Here is a 13632-nt window from a genome sequence, read left to right on the forward strand (position 1 = left end):
AAAGTACCTGTAATTTTTCAGCAGGTGGAATTTTTGTGTTTGCATGTCCAAAACCAATGTTTTGAACAAATTTGGCAGAATATTTATGAATTCAAATTACCCACATCATATCTACTAGTTGCAAGAAAAAAAAAAAAAAAAGAATTGTGTTTTTCTCTTCCATATATGTTTGATTTAAATGAAAAATTTTATTTAACAGAGCTGAATATAGTTTTATGGATAAGAAATTCACCATTCTGCTTTTTCCTTTATTCAAATAAGATATGTATACATAAATTATCTAGAAATTAACTGTTATGATTGCTTTCAGACAAAGCTCATTTCCCATTTATGTTTAATTATAACATTTCCATATCTGTGGTATTTATGACGGAAAACAGATGACCTGAGCTGCAAGGACCAACTAGCAGAGCAATGCTATCTTCTTTAATACCAGTTAAGGCAGCATTCATTTTTTGGCACTGAAATGTAATGATGGAACATCATCTTCACTGTTATTTACGCCTAAAATTAAAATGACTATCAAAATATCATTAGACACAAGGAGTACAGAGATTGGCTTCCTGCCGCAGCTATACTTCACTATGCTTGTTTATCACTGAAGTCATTTGTGTACTTCAGCTAATGCTGATATTAAGATGTTATAACATTAACAAGTAACAGTTTACTTCGCGTTTGCTGTTAGCAAATTAAACCATAGTACTGAAGAAAGGTAAAATTCTTCTCAACGATGAGATGACAATGGCAAAAAAATTTGCCTATGCAATGCAAAACTGATTTCTATACTGAATGTCACAACTGGCTGAAAATAAATCAAGAATCTATTAATAGAGAGCTACAATGAATCTGCAGTTATGACAAAAACAAATGAAATCATTTAACGATTCCTACAGCATTGGAAAGACTTTCCCTAATTATATAAATTAGTAAGTTCTACTTTGTTAAATCTCTAAACAGCTTCTGTTGGTGTGGAAGGAAAGGCCAATTTGTCTATGTATTTTCATTTCCCCATCTCTAGGACAGGGACTAAAACCACTCTCAGATCTGAGAACTATATTGGTTCTCCCCGGACATCTTCTCTAGGGATATATTTTCTGAGACTAGCCCTTCTTTGGAAGGCTGAATACATACAAAGGACAGTAAAACTTGCTACAAAACAGGCCTATGCCATATGCCACAGTTGTTTAACCCTGAAAAGCCTAAAAACAATTGCTTTGAAAAATACATTACTTTTAAATAATGCAGATTGTGGGAATGGACACAAATGAACTTTCTTAGTTTAACGTTTGTTTCTGTGCCTCTGAGTGTGAGGAAGGGAGGGGTGGTGCAAGGAAAGGTTTTTCCAAAAGAGAAACAGAACTTAGAATACTTTTGGCATATTTACCAAAAGCACACAGCTAATTTACAGCAACAGCAGCCAAAAGTATTTTTGATTACACAGTGCAGAAACATGCTTAACAGCAACAGCAGCCAAACTGTAGGGTTAGCAAATATAAGCGTCTGCATAGGCTATTTAGCGAGAGAAGAGATATAGCCTTAAAATTACTTTTAATCCATGTGAAATGAGGTATCTTTTATACTAGAATGCCAGAACACTAGATTAAATAAGATATCAAAAAATATTGAAACAGTTCAGCATTTGCTGAGCATGCAACTAGTGAGATGAAGAATACAGCAAATGTGTTAGTATTCAGGCAGCTTCTAGCTGCAAAAGAAATTCAGATTAGATATTTCTACACAGAAATTGATAGCTAGTAGGTATTCAATCAGAAAAGTGCTTTTTCTTTTAAATATTACAATCACATGGTATAGTACATCACTTGTGTCAAGTTAAATTTAATCATATCAGCATACTTAAAGGAAAAAACCTGAATACCTACTCACATACTCATGCCAAGAGGGGTTATATGAGGCTTTATGAAACCTTTTCTTTTTATTTAATATTCTGATATCTGTATAGAACAATTTCGATATGTATTATACCGAGACTAATCTATTCCATTGTCTTTTTAATGCACACCTAATATGTCTGAACTCATAGTCCCAGTATAATGTGTACTGTCAGTTACTTATGTTCTTCTGAAGTCTGCCTATGTAAAAGACATTTTCCTTGAAGCAGAAATAGGTATAATAATGAGAGTGATGCTAATTTTCTTGAGAGTAAAGCAACACCATCTGCCTTCTACTGGTTAAGAGCACATCTAAAAAGGAACAATAATTTATGAGCTCACTAATGACTACTGATTTTTGTCATATTAGAATCTGTTATGTGAAGGGCTCTGCTTCATGGAAGACAAGTTTTTTTGAGAAATGCCATACAGAAATGTAATAGGGTTTTACCACTTTTCCTACATATTTTTAACGGCTTATCTAAGCAAAAATGAAAAATGATTACTATTTAACCCATTAGAAATAAACTACATTTATCACAGAGAGAACTAAAAATTGCTTACTGTTTTTGGAAAAGCAATGGAAGGTTCTCAAATAACATTGTCTCCAGACAATAGACACCTTCTCAGTCTGATTTTAAAGGAAGAGAAGAATTGTTATCTTTATCATTCCCCAGAAGGTGAAATTCATCTAATTTATCTTCAGGTATTTTAACATTTTGTCGCTTCCTCTATGCTAGTTAACATACATGTCACACACATGCATGTATAAATATATATTTATATATATATATATATATATATATATATATATATGTTTCTGGTATCCTAATAAGAACTAAATTCAATTGGAAATTAGAGAGCACAGTGATTTGATCCCCCCCCCAAAATTTAGTTTGCTAATAAGGATTATAAAATGAATACTAGAAAGCTAGCTTTTATATATGCTTTTGTGATGGAAGGGTTAGTTGTTCTGCCTAGAAGGAAAAAAAAAAAAAAAAAAAAAAAAAAAAAACAGCAAAAAAACATTCCCATAAATATAAAAATAATCTGAACTATTTGAGATCATTCATAGGTGCTTACATTTACTTAAGTATGCATATTGCCATTTTTTTTAGTTCCAGTTCACTTGATCCAGATGACACAGTTAACTGTCATTAAAACAGACTTCTGACAAGCAGTGGTAGATACCAATATTCATAAATAATTGTATCAAACCTATCTGTTTCAATGTGTGAAATTTCTGTTTCCCGGTAAATCTTACTGTGCAGGATCATCTCTGACAAACTGAACTGCCTCTCTATGGAAACTGCAATGTTTTCTCAGAGATTGTGGAAGCAAAAGAGGAATGGTAGGTATTTTCAAGAAATTCATTAGATAAATACAGACAGGGCTTGGTTTCTAACAAGGAAGTCCTTTCCCCTGAATAACAGTTCGCTAGTGTTAGAAGTTCGGTAGAATCCAAAGTTTTTACATTCAAATATAATGCAAATGTTTATATGTTGCTCTACACGACAAAACATTGAAAGTATCTGAAAATAATAGGGATTTTTTTTTTTTTTTTTAGACTCTTTTTTTCAGGCTGCATTTCATTTTTAAACAATAACCACATTCCATGAAGATACACTGCTAAATTTATTTTTGCGTTTCACATATCAGTGCTTTTACTTTACAGAAATTGTTTCAGCTTTGTAACTCTAAGATACTGAATTTAGCAAGGATACTGAAGTAGAAGCATAATTACAGCGCAGTGAGTCTGACCTAGTTATTGAGATACTTACTGTGTTAGATTAAATGTTGGTATACGTACTGTTTTTTAATGACTATACTGCACCTTGCAGACAGATAATGAGCACAGAAGTGACAATGCCCAACATGTTACCAACTGCAAGCTCAGGGAAAGTCTGGAAGCTCCTTACATCATCTCTCCTATCTACTGTATTTTCTTTCTGGAGCCCCAATATGGTTTAATACATACAAACCATTTCTCCGCTGCATCAGATGAAGCCTGGGGACACAATACATTTTGCTGACTCAGCAGGAGGACTCCAGCTAGGCAGTGTCTCAAAGCAACATGGTCATTTCTGCAATGCCTGGGTACTCCTTCCATTTAATAACATTCTTCTGAAAGAATGAGAAAGGCAAGGAACTCTGGAGTATCCCTCCACTAGTAATCAGAGGTGGTTCATTTTGCCAATTCACTTTCAAATGTGAGCTGAGACAAGTGGACTAGGAAAAAGCCTATACGTATGAACTCAGAAAAACACTAACTTAAACACATACATTCACCCACATGAGAACAACTGCAAAAAAATCTTTACATGACCTGAGTGATTTGCAGTGATTGGAAAGTGGAAATGTGCCTACAAACTCAACAGAAGGGATGACAAACCTTTAGGTTATACAAGTACACACATAAGCCTGCTTGTTATTTTAAATAGCTTTAAATATGTCTTCCCTTCTGCCTAGGTTGAACTACACTTAGATCTAAAAACCAAAAAAGCTGTTGGAGCATTCTATTCACTACAGAGACATGAGAAAAACACTAAGTAGAAAGTGTCACCTAGACCAATTTTCTCCCTGAAATAACAGAGAGGCAATAGGTATGACACCTTATCACATGCAGACATTTTGAAGATTTGTGTGTCTGCACAATATTTAATTTTCCAATTTAAATGGTAAAAAGCAAGTTTGAAGTTGTTTTAGACAACATGTATCATCTACAAAAATAGTTATCTGTGAAAGTTAAATACTCAACTACACTCTTCATGCTGTGTATATCATACAAATATAATTATGCTTCCTTTATGAAGTTAAGATGTTCTTCCATATTCCAAGTGCCTTACAGGACAGCTGTCCTAGTCCAGCTATTGTCCTTTGATGTGAACATACATTCCTGGTGAAAACAAAATTCTCTTTATTGTGGAAATGAACTAAATAAAAATGTAATTCTCAAACTGTGTAGCAGTATGAAGAAAATAAGACCAACAATGAAGTGATCAGCATGATTTGATTATTAGGTGTGAACAACCATCAAGACCGTGCAGATTTTTGAACCCCACATTAACCCAAATAGCAGAACTCAAAATGGTAGAAAGTGGTAATGATGCTATTCTTTTGGATATAAATCATTGGGACACAGAATCAGAAAATTCATGTTGGAAGAGACCTCTAGGGACCTCTAACCCAACCTTCTGCTCAAAACTGGGCTAGCCGTGTTATCAGACCCAGTGCTTCTGGGCTGGATTCAGCCAGTTTTCTACACCAAAATTTTTTGAAAACCTCTAAGGATGGAATCGGAGCAGCCACTTCAGGCAGCCTGTTCCAGTGCTGAACCATTTTCACAGGACAGCTTTTCCTCAAATCCAGTTCAAACCTCTCTTTTTCCAATTTATGTGTGTTGCATCTTCTCCCTCCACGTGTATCTGTGAATAAACTGGCTCCAACTTTTTGATAACCCCTTGTAGGCACTGAAAGGTTGTCATTAGGTCATGCTGGAGACTTTTCTTCTCCAGGCTGAACAAGTGCAGTTCTCTCATCATCTTCTTACACAGCATATGCTCTAGCGTGTGACCATCTTGGGAGCCCTCTGCTGAACCTACTTCAGTTGATTAACATCTTTCTTGTATTGCAGGGCCCCAGATTAAACCAAATATCTTAGATGTGATTTAACAAGTGCTAAGTAAAAGGAGATAATCGCTTCCTCAATCTCCTGGCTATATTCCTGTTTATACAACCCAGGACACTGTCGGCCTCCTCTGTTGTCAGAGCAAATACACTATGCTAACATGACTCCACTAATTCAGTAGAACTTTACTGTGGGAAATGTTTATATTACACACTGAAATGGAGATCTAATCAGATGTGAGCAGGTCAGAAATGCTTACAGGAAAGAGGGTTCTGAGGACAATTTTATATGCTACTGCACAAGCAGACTGACAGCATAAGAAATTTTGTATGGCCCCACTACAAACGTCTTGGTTCCAAACAAGAAACATTATAGAAGTTAAAAGATACAGTCAGTACACCAGTAATAAGGTGTTAGAATGATAAGGAAATTATCTATATTTAAGAAAGTCCTGGTTAAATTAATTTGCCTCTAAGAATCAAAGAAAGCACTCTGGACTTTCTTCCTAACAGCCACTACCTGGCATGATACTTCCTCCTGGCAGAAGGTATCCCGTGTTGGAGGAGCAGTGCTGTCAAATAGAGAATATATGGATAGAAGTGAACAGACTGCACAGCATCAGAGATGAAAGAGAGATAGAATCTTCTCTGAGATCCAACAGCTTGGAGAACCTCAGATGCTACCAGCAGCAGAGAAGGTGGCAGTGTCCACCCTTGTTGAGGTGAGCATAGCCTCTGGAGAAGGGGAAGGATGAAAGATGATGACTTCCAACACCAAGAGGAAAGGTGAAGTTCAAAGACAGCTTTGGCTGCAGTGACCATAAGGTGATGGAGTTCAGGAGGATCATGGAAAGCAAACTCAAAACCCTAGACTTCAGCAAAGCAGACTTGATCCCTATAAAAGTCTGGTTGGAAGAACCCCATGTGATGAAGCCCTGGAGGGAAGAGGGACCTGAGAAAGCTGGTTAATATTCAAGGATCACCTCCTCTAAGCTCAGGAGCAGTCCAGCCCAAGGCTCGGGAAGCCAGACAAAAATGCCAGGAGGCCTGTGTGGATGAAAAACTCAAAAAGGAAGCATACAGAGGGTAGCAGCAAGAATGGGTAATGTCAGAGGAATACAGAGATGTGGTCCACCCATTCAGGGATGAAGTTAAGAAAGCTAAAGCCCAAATGGAATTGAATCTGACCAGGAATATCAAAGACAACAAGAAGGGTTTCTTTATGTGAGCCCTGTGTCCATTTCTGGGCTCTCCAGTACAGGAGAGGCATGGATGTATTGGACAGAGTCTAAAGAAAGGCCAAGAAGATGCTTAAGGGACTGGATCATCTCGTACATGAGGAAAGGCTGAGAGCTGGGACTATGTAGCCTAGAGAAGTTTCAGGAGGATTTCACCAGTGTGTACAGATACCTGAAGAGAGGCTGCAGAGAAGGTGGATCCAGGCAGCTCAGCGGTGCCCAGTGACAGGCCTCTACCCCACTTACTACATTTCTTTGTATTTACAGTGAGCTGTTGTCTTGAAATACACAACACCTCTTCCTGTGAGTATTACCACATGCTGCAAATGAAGTTGTAAAAAGAAATCAACTCATCAATCACAATCACAAGGGGACACTGAAGAATGCAAAAAGGATTAGTACTTCAGCCCTGCTCAGGTCTTTCCTATCACCGCTCTAATTAAATACCACCTTAAGTGCTTTATTATCATTAGAAAACTCAATGTTGAAGGCTAGCATTCTTGAATCTAAGTACTGAAGCTAATTAGAAATGAGAAAAAGAAAAATTTTCATTAAAAAATTTGGGATTCCCCTAACAGTAATGAATTATTCCTTTGGAATAAAGATTTGCTGTTATGTGAATTTAGAATAACATGATAAATAGCTTTCACTAATCTGAAACCTTTTATTTTGAACTATACACCTGACATTGTCTTCATAAGTAAAGGTAGATTTACCTGTACCTATCAAACCATTGTTAGAATTTAAAAGATTCTTAGCTGCTAAAAGAATAATTCCTCTTCTAACATTTCATACGCTATTTTATATATATATATATATATATATATATATATATATATATATATATATTTTCCCCCCAGACTCGGCACAGTCAAGGGCTTTATGCTTTACTTCTCTGGGTATACATAAGTTAGTCATTACTATTTATGAAGGTGATGAAAAAAAAACATTGAACAGTCAAAGAAATACAAATTTTAGATTCCAGCACAGACTGCAACAGCAGGATTTCAAACAAAACAAACAAAAATAAAGCAAATACAAAGACATTTGCAATTTAAAGAAATGCAATATAGCTTTGAAAGCATTTTTCTCTTCAACTTGACTACCAAGTGTCCTGACTCAGGATTTTGTGGCTTTCCCTGGAACCAGCTAATGATATCAGTAACATCAGAAACTTTGAAGTGAAATTGCACTGTCATCAGCAAAAGTGAGGAGTGCATGGAACCTCTGATTCAAGTGATATGGTAACTGTCTTTCCAATTTTTAGTCATGTCAAAATGGAAAGACGAGTTTATTTTTAGTCAATGTATCTATATACAAAAGAACCCAGCTTCTAATATAACTTCATTTGTTTACATTGTAAAGGAACAATAAAGGTTTAAAAATATTTGAGATAGGAGATATGATTTTGTTCATAGCACTGATTTAGTTTGGTTTTTAAACGCACTTTTTAAAAAAAGAAACAAGTCATGAAACACATCATACATTTTCAGATTTTCCTGCCAAGTTAAACCTCCAGAAATTATGAACTCCCTTAGAAACAGTTCTCTCATCATGAACATGCATATAGGAGCTTCTACAGCTGCCTCTGAAATAAAGCTCTTCTTGAAATAAGACAGAAAAAACATTCACAAATACATAGAATCAATTGACAGAAATTTTTGTCAGAAGACAGCAAAAGGACACTGTGCAGGCAGTAAGGAAGGTATGAAGGAGCTACATTGTTCAATTCTGGGACTGGTCAACATATCACAACTCATTTTTCTAATCCAGCAAAGCAAATTAAATCTGTCTATTAAACTGCAAATTAAAGCATAGTCAACACACCAGTTTAACTACTGCTGTGAAAAGAGCATCATCTCCAAAAACATAACTGTAGAAAAAGTATTAAGTGCAAGTGATTCTTACCCTGGTCTTATCATTGCAGTTTTCTTCAGTGTAGAGGGCTAGCAGCTAAGTTCGTGTCAATTTATTATTCATATAAGGAGAATCACTAGCCTATGTGAATTAAACTAGTTCATTTTTCATCTCAACTTTCTACATAGGTGAATCTTTCATGTAGCTTACAACTTTCTAAAGTTGCAGAAGAATATTTTTTTTCTTCATTTCTTCCTATGAGCTTATATAATAATATACTTTAAAGGTGCCCCTGCATTATCCACAGTTGGTGGGCAGAAATGTACTTTTTTTAGAACAATTTTTAGGGCTCCGTTTGATAAAGGGGAAAAAAAAAAAAAAAAAAAAAAAAAGAAAAAAAAAAGGCAGCTAAGGCGTTTCATGATTTCTGTGCAGAACATTCACTACGTAGGAGTGCCTTATTTGCATAGTGGCATGTGGGTAGGATTTGGACGAGCACACTGAAAGATATGACAATCAAAGCCAGATATGTGGGATATCTCTTTTAAATCTAAAAAGACCTCACCCGGGTTTCACTGACTTAGGTAAACATTACTTCTAAGGAGAAATGAATGCATGAACTACTCATGAGGTAAAAACTGTCTTCAAGTAATGTAATTTCTGTTGGGTACCAGACCAAGAATAATACCTTATTCTGTCTAGCACAGCAAAAATCAATAAGAAATTGAATTTTGATCAATGTTAAGAATTTGCATGTGATTGTTCCATCTAATGACATGCAGAATGAGTTATAGCTGATTTCTGCCACTGACATTCTGTCAATTTAATAATAGAACCTTCTGTTGATGTAACTTGACTGCCATTAGCATTCCAAATATAATGAACTGTTTTGTTAATATCTCTACAGAAGAGAAAACTGAAGTCAAAATGTAAAACAGAAGATAACCTAGATAACCTGGACCGGGTTCTCATGTAAAACACTTGTCTTTAAGCCACTGCTTCACTGGAAACTTGTACATAGAGTTCCTTACTAGATTGGGAGAGAGTAAATTCCTGTTTTAAACCTGAGATGACTAACATGCAAAAATAATTTACTTTGCAGAAGCCAACATGAAATCTTGTTTTTTTCAAGTAACAGACATTCATAAATACTCGACTGAACAACCCTCTTTCTTTAAAACTGAGCTGACCAGAGGGGACTCTCAGACTTGAGTAGAAAATTAGACATGGTTAACATATTTGGAAAAATAGTCAAAGAGGCTACTGGGCCTACCTTTGCATGACATAATCTACACTGATCATAAGGAGAATCTCAGTTTTGTAAGTCTGGTCCAATCTGTCTTTGTGTATCTTATGAGAAACTGCTTTCTTCTGCAATACACAATATTCTAATACAGGAATGTCAAATTATGTTAATAGTCAATTTCCTAAGCACTTTCTGCTGCACCTATGAGTACAATTATATCCAGCAAAGTGACGATATAGCTCTCATGCAGACACTTTTGCTCCACATCATCTATATGTTCTATTAGATGCTAGCACAGTAAGCACAGAAAACTTGGGCTTAATCTTATTCAGAGCAAACACTCTGAAGGTTCCATGATCAGCATCTTCAGGTCTTTCTTAAATGTATCAGATCATATCAATTGTTGTTATAATAACCAAATCTAGAAAAACTACTACCATTTACTCCCTATCATTCTATTTATTTATTTATTTATTTATTTATTTAAAGATAAAAATGGAGGTTGTGGTATTCCTTTTATTTCTTTTATGCTAGTATAACTGGACAATACAGACTTGCAAAACTCTCAAAGCTCAGGAGATTATGAAGAAAGATTTATTCCTCTCTCTCATTTTACACATGAAACAAATAAATTTCCCCTGGAAAAACATTGATTCTACTCACACAATTTATATGTTGGCTACTCTCGGAAGCCAATTCAAGCTCTCACTAAGACTCCAGCAGATGGCAGCTTAAAAGAGCATTGTATTAGTATAACAAAAAGAATCTCAGCTCGTATATAAGAGATCCTTCACAGTAATGATATCTCATGTGGGAAGGAACACACACTAAGTAATCCCCCTCACCCAGCCTGCCAATCTTACAATCAACCAGTTCCTTACAATCTTTTTCATATGTATTCAGTATGTCATTATTACTTAAACGATGCATAATTTCAATTTCATCTTAAATTAATGGGCATAAAACAATTGTTATTAGAAGTTAGCACGTTCTAAAAATAACACATAACAGAAAAATCGGGTGAATGAGATATAAAAGATCATACAAATCACTGCAACAATTTTACATATATTCATGTTGTAGCTCAGTCATGCTGCATTCTGAAATAACATTGGTTTCAGTGCTGAAACCAGAGGAACAAAATCTTGAAGTGTGTGAAGAAGTGACCAACCAATTCAATTTCTTATCATTACTAGCTCATAAAAAATGCCATCTGGGGGAAGAGAGAGAGAGAAGGAAAAAAAGAAAAAAGATGAATTTTCAACAACAACAAAAAAAATCAACCTTGAAGTTTTGGTCAGATGTCATATTCCAGATTAACCTGGAAGTGCTGAAGAGCTTTAAGACCTTTTCCTCTCTGCCACACAATGCTAACATCAGCTTAAGACTACTATAACCATATGATCTTTGAGTGCCAAAACACTCCCTCATGAGCTTCTGTGAGGAAAAAAAAAAAAAAAAAAAAGTTCTAGGTTACTTCAACCTTCTTTATCAGCAACTTAAACTAAGATGTTTTCTTGAAGCAGATGAAGAACACTTGCACCTTCCTATCTGTCAGCTGTGCTGTAACAGACAGCTACACTTCAACTGATCTAGATATTTCACAGTGAGCTTGAGCTGCTATTTACTTTTACTTCATTCTGTGATGATTATCATTCAGGTTTGGCAGATAAGCCATTTAATTGTGCAGAGAAATAGAGGACTTCACTTTACCTTTGTCAGTGGCATTGATAAGTCTTCAAATACCACTGTCTAGTTCATAAAATAGGATATTAATAATAAAGAGATGTTCATTTCACAAACACATATACAAATGAAGCACTAAATGATGTATCTGAAAAATATGAATGATACAATGCCATAGAAAATATATGTTTTTTTAAAAAAGTTACCTTGATGGCTTTTAATACTAAAATAGGTTTGTATTTAGCTGCTACAATTGTTCTAAAAGGCAGACATCTATGAATTTCATAATGGATTTAACAACATGACTGTAGTGTATCCATTAAAAATCAAACCTAGCTGACTTCTAGCATTAAAGGATCCTTCCTCAAGGATGCTCCTTATAGACTAATATACCCAATATCTGCTGCATCAGCTAACTCGCAATACTTCCTTCATATACTACTTACAGTAGGATGTCAGGAAAGAGATAATTGTGCTAGATCTGAGATTAAAAAAAATAACCTATTTACTTATTATAAATCCTCGAGCAGGACTTCAGCCTCTTTTTCTTTAGAAGGTTGACATTTTGTCTTTAAAATATTTGCTTAAGAGCATGTACTATAACAACAACTCAGCTGGCATTTATTCTACATGTGCTCACATGACTCATACATATATAGTGTGAAATACAGCAGTGACAGAGCTCTGTTGCGTTGCTCCCTGCTTAATTGCTATTGGGACTACTGGTAGTTTTTGGCACTGGTCTTTACCATACAACACAGAAAATAACATTGAGTTTTGATCAGAAAGCAAATAGATGTATCAGTTAATTCCACAAACTAATCTGCAGCTAAAAGCAAATTAACTGAAGATAAGAAACATTACTAATAACGTTCAGGAAGACATAGATGATCTTCAAGAGCTAAATACATAACATGCCTGAGGGAAATCCCAGTTTTCACACACCAATTCAAGCAACTTCAGATGAAATAGAAAATGTGAAGGTGCTGGATGAGAGTTCCTCCAAAGCTTCTGTTTCCAGAAAAGGTATGATTGTGGTAATGACTATGTGCTCCCAACAACAAAAGAGCCTCACTCCATATTAAAAAGGCGAAGAACCATAGATAGCTAAGCAGAAATCCCTATTACTTGACTCAGTGCTCCTATAAAAACTAAACTCCCAAAGATAAAACCCATAACTGGTGGAAAAAAGAAATCACTATTTCTCAAAGACAGGGAAAAATCAATAGGGAGAGATTATGACATTTAATCATTTATTTTAGTCAATTCAGTTGCTTTTCAACACAGTTTAACATGCAAAAATTCAGTTTAATTTGTGATTTTTTAAAAAGAAAGTATGTGAGATTATTTTCTTCCACTATTTTACTTTAAAAAGCAAAATTGTTCATTCTTAACCTCTTTTTCATACATGTACGTGCTACTAATAAACAACATCAGGCAGGAACAGTTAGCAGCCAAGGAAATCTACTTCTATTTCCAATTTCTTAGAAAAATATAACCATATTTCTATAACTTTATCAGTTGTAACTCCTACACAACAAATCTAAATTAAGTTTGTTTTCTTGCTGAACTACCTGTTTTCAGTGTCTACACTTTATACAAAAAGCACTTACAAGCACTGATGATATTTTATTTACTTTTTCTAAATTCATTGTGATTACATTGTCAGTTTAAGGATGATCTGATTAAATCTACCAGTGCAAATGAGCTTAATCCTGTGAACACACATGCACAAAAGAGCATTGATATAACACAAAGATTTTTGTAATCTTATAGCGATCTTTCGATCACAAAAAAACTTTTATTATTATTATTTTTTACAGAGTTTATATATATTTGAAGTGATATTTTCTTTCAGTAATTTTCTTTCAGCTGGTCTGAATTCTCACAAATGCTCCTTGCAGTTCCGTTTGGAAAGCTCAAAATTCTCACATTGCTAGAATAAAGGTTTGGTATTTTCAATATAGGGAAATACTACTAATTTGTTAATAGCTAGACAAACAACAGCACTCCATTAGTACACAAAGGTAAAAGTGAAGACAGTCATGAAAACAAATACATTCACACTAGGTTCTGGTGTTTTTTTTTT

General features: G+C 35.0%; 1 protein-coding gene and 1 long non-coding RNA gene across 26 annotated transcripts in view; both read right to left on the reverse strand.

Annotated features, from left to right (window-relative positions):
• RBFOX1 (RNA binding fox-1 homolog 1) overlaps positions 1–13632 on the reverse strand; it is an 814571-nt gene that overhangs the window by 158983 nt on the left and 641956 nt on the right. The gene's annotated exons all lie outside the window — the stretch shown is intronic.
• Positions 1–13632, reverse strand: part of LOC118174077 — a 30212-nt gene that overhangs the window by 1287 nt on the left and 15293 nt on the right. The window lies entirely within an intron of this gene.

This window comes from Oxyura jamaicensis, chromosome 14 (genome assembly GCF_011077185.1).
Source record: "Oxyura jamaicensis isolate SHBP4307 breed ruddy duck chromosome 14, BPBGC_Ojam_1.0, whole genome shotgun sequence".
Lineage (NCBI taxonomy): Eukaryota > Metazoa > Chordata > Aves > Anseriformes > Anatidae > Oxyura > Oxyura jamaicensis.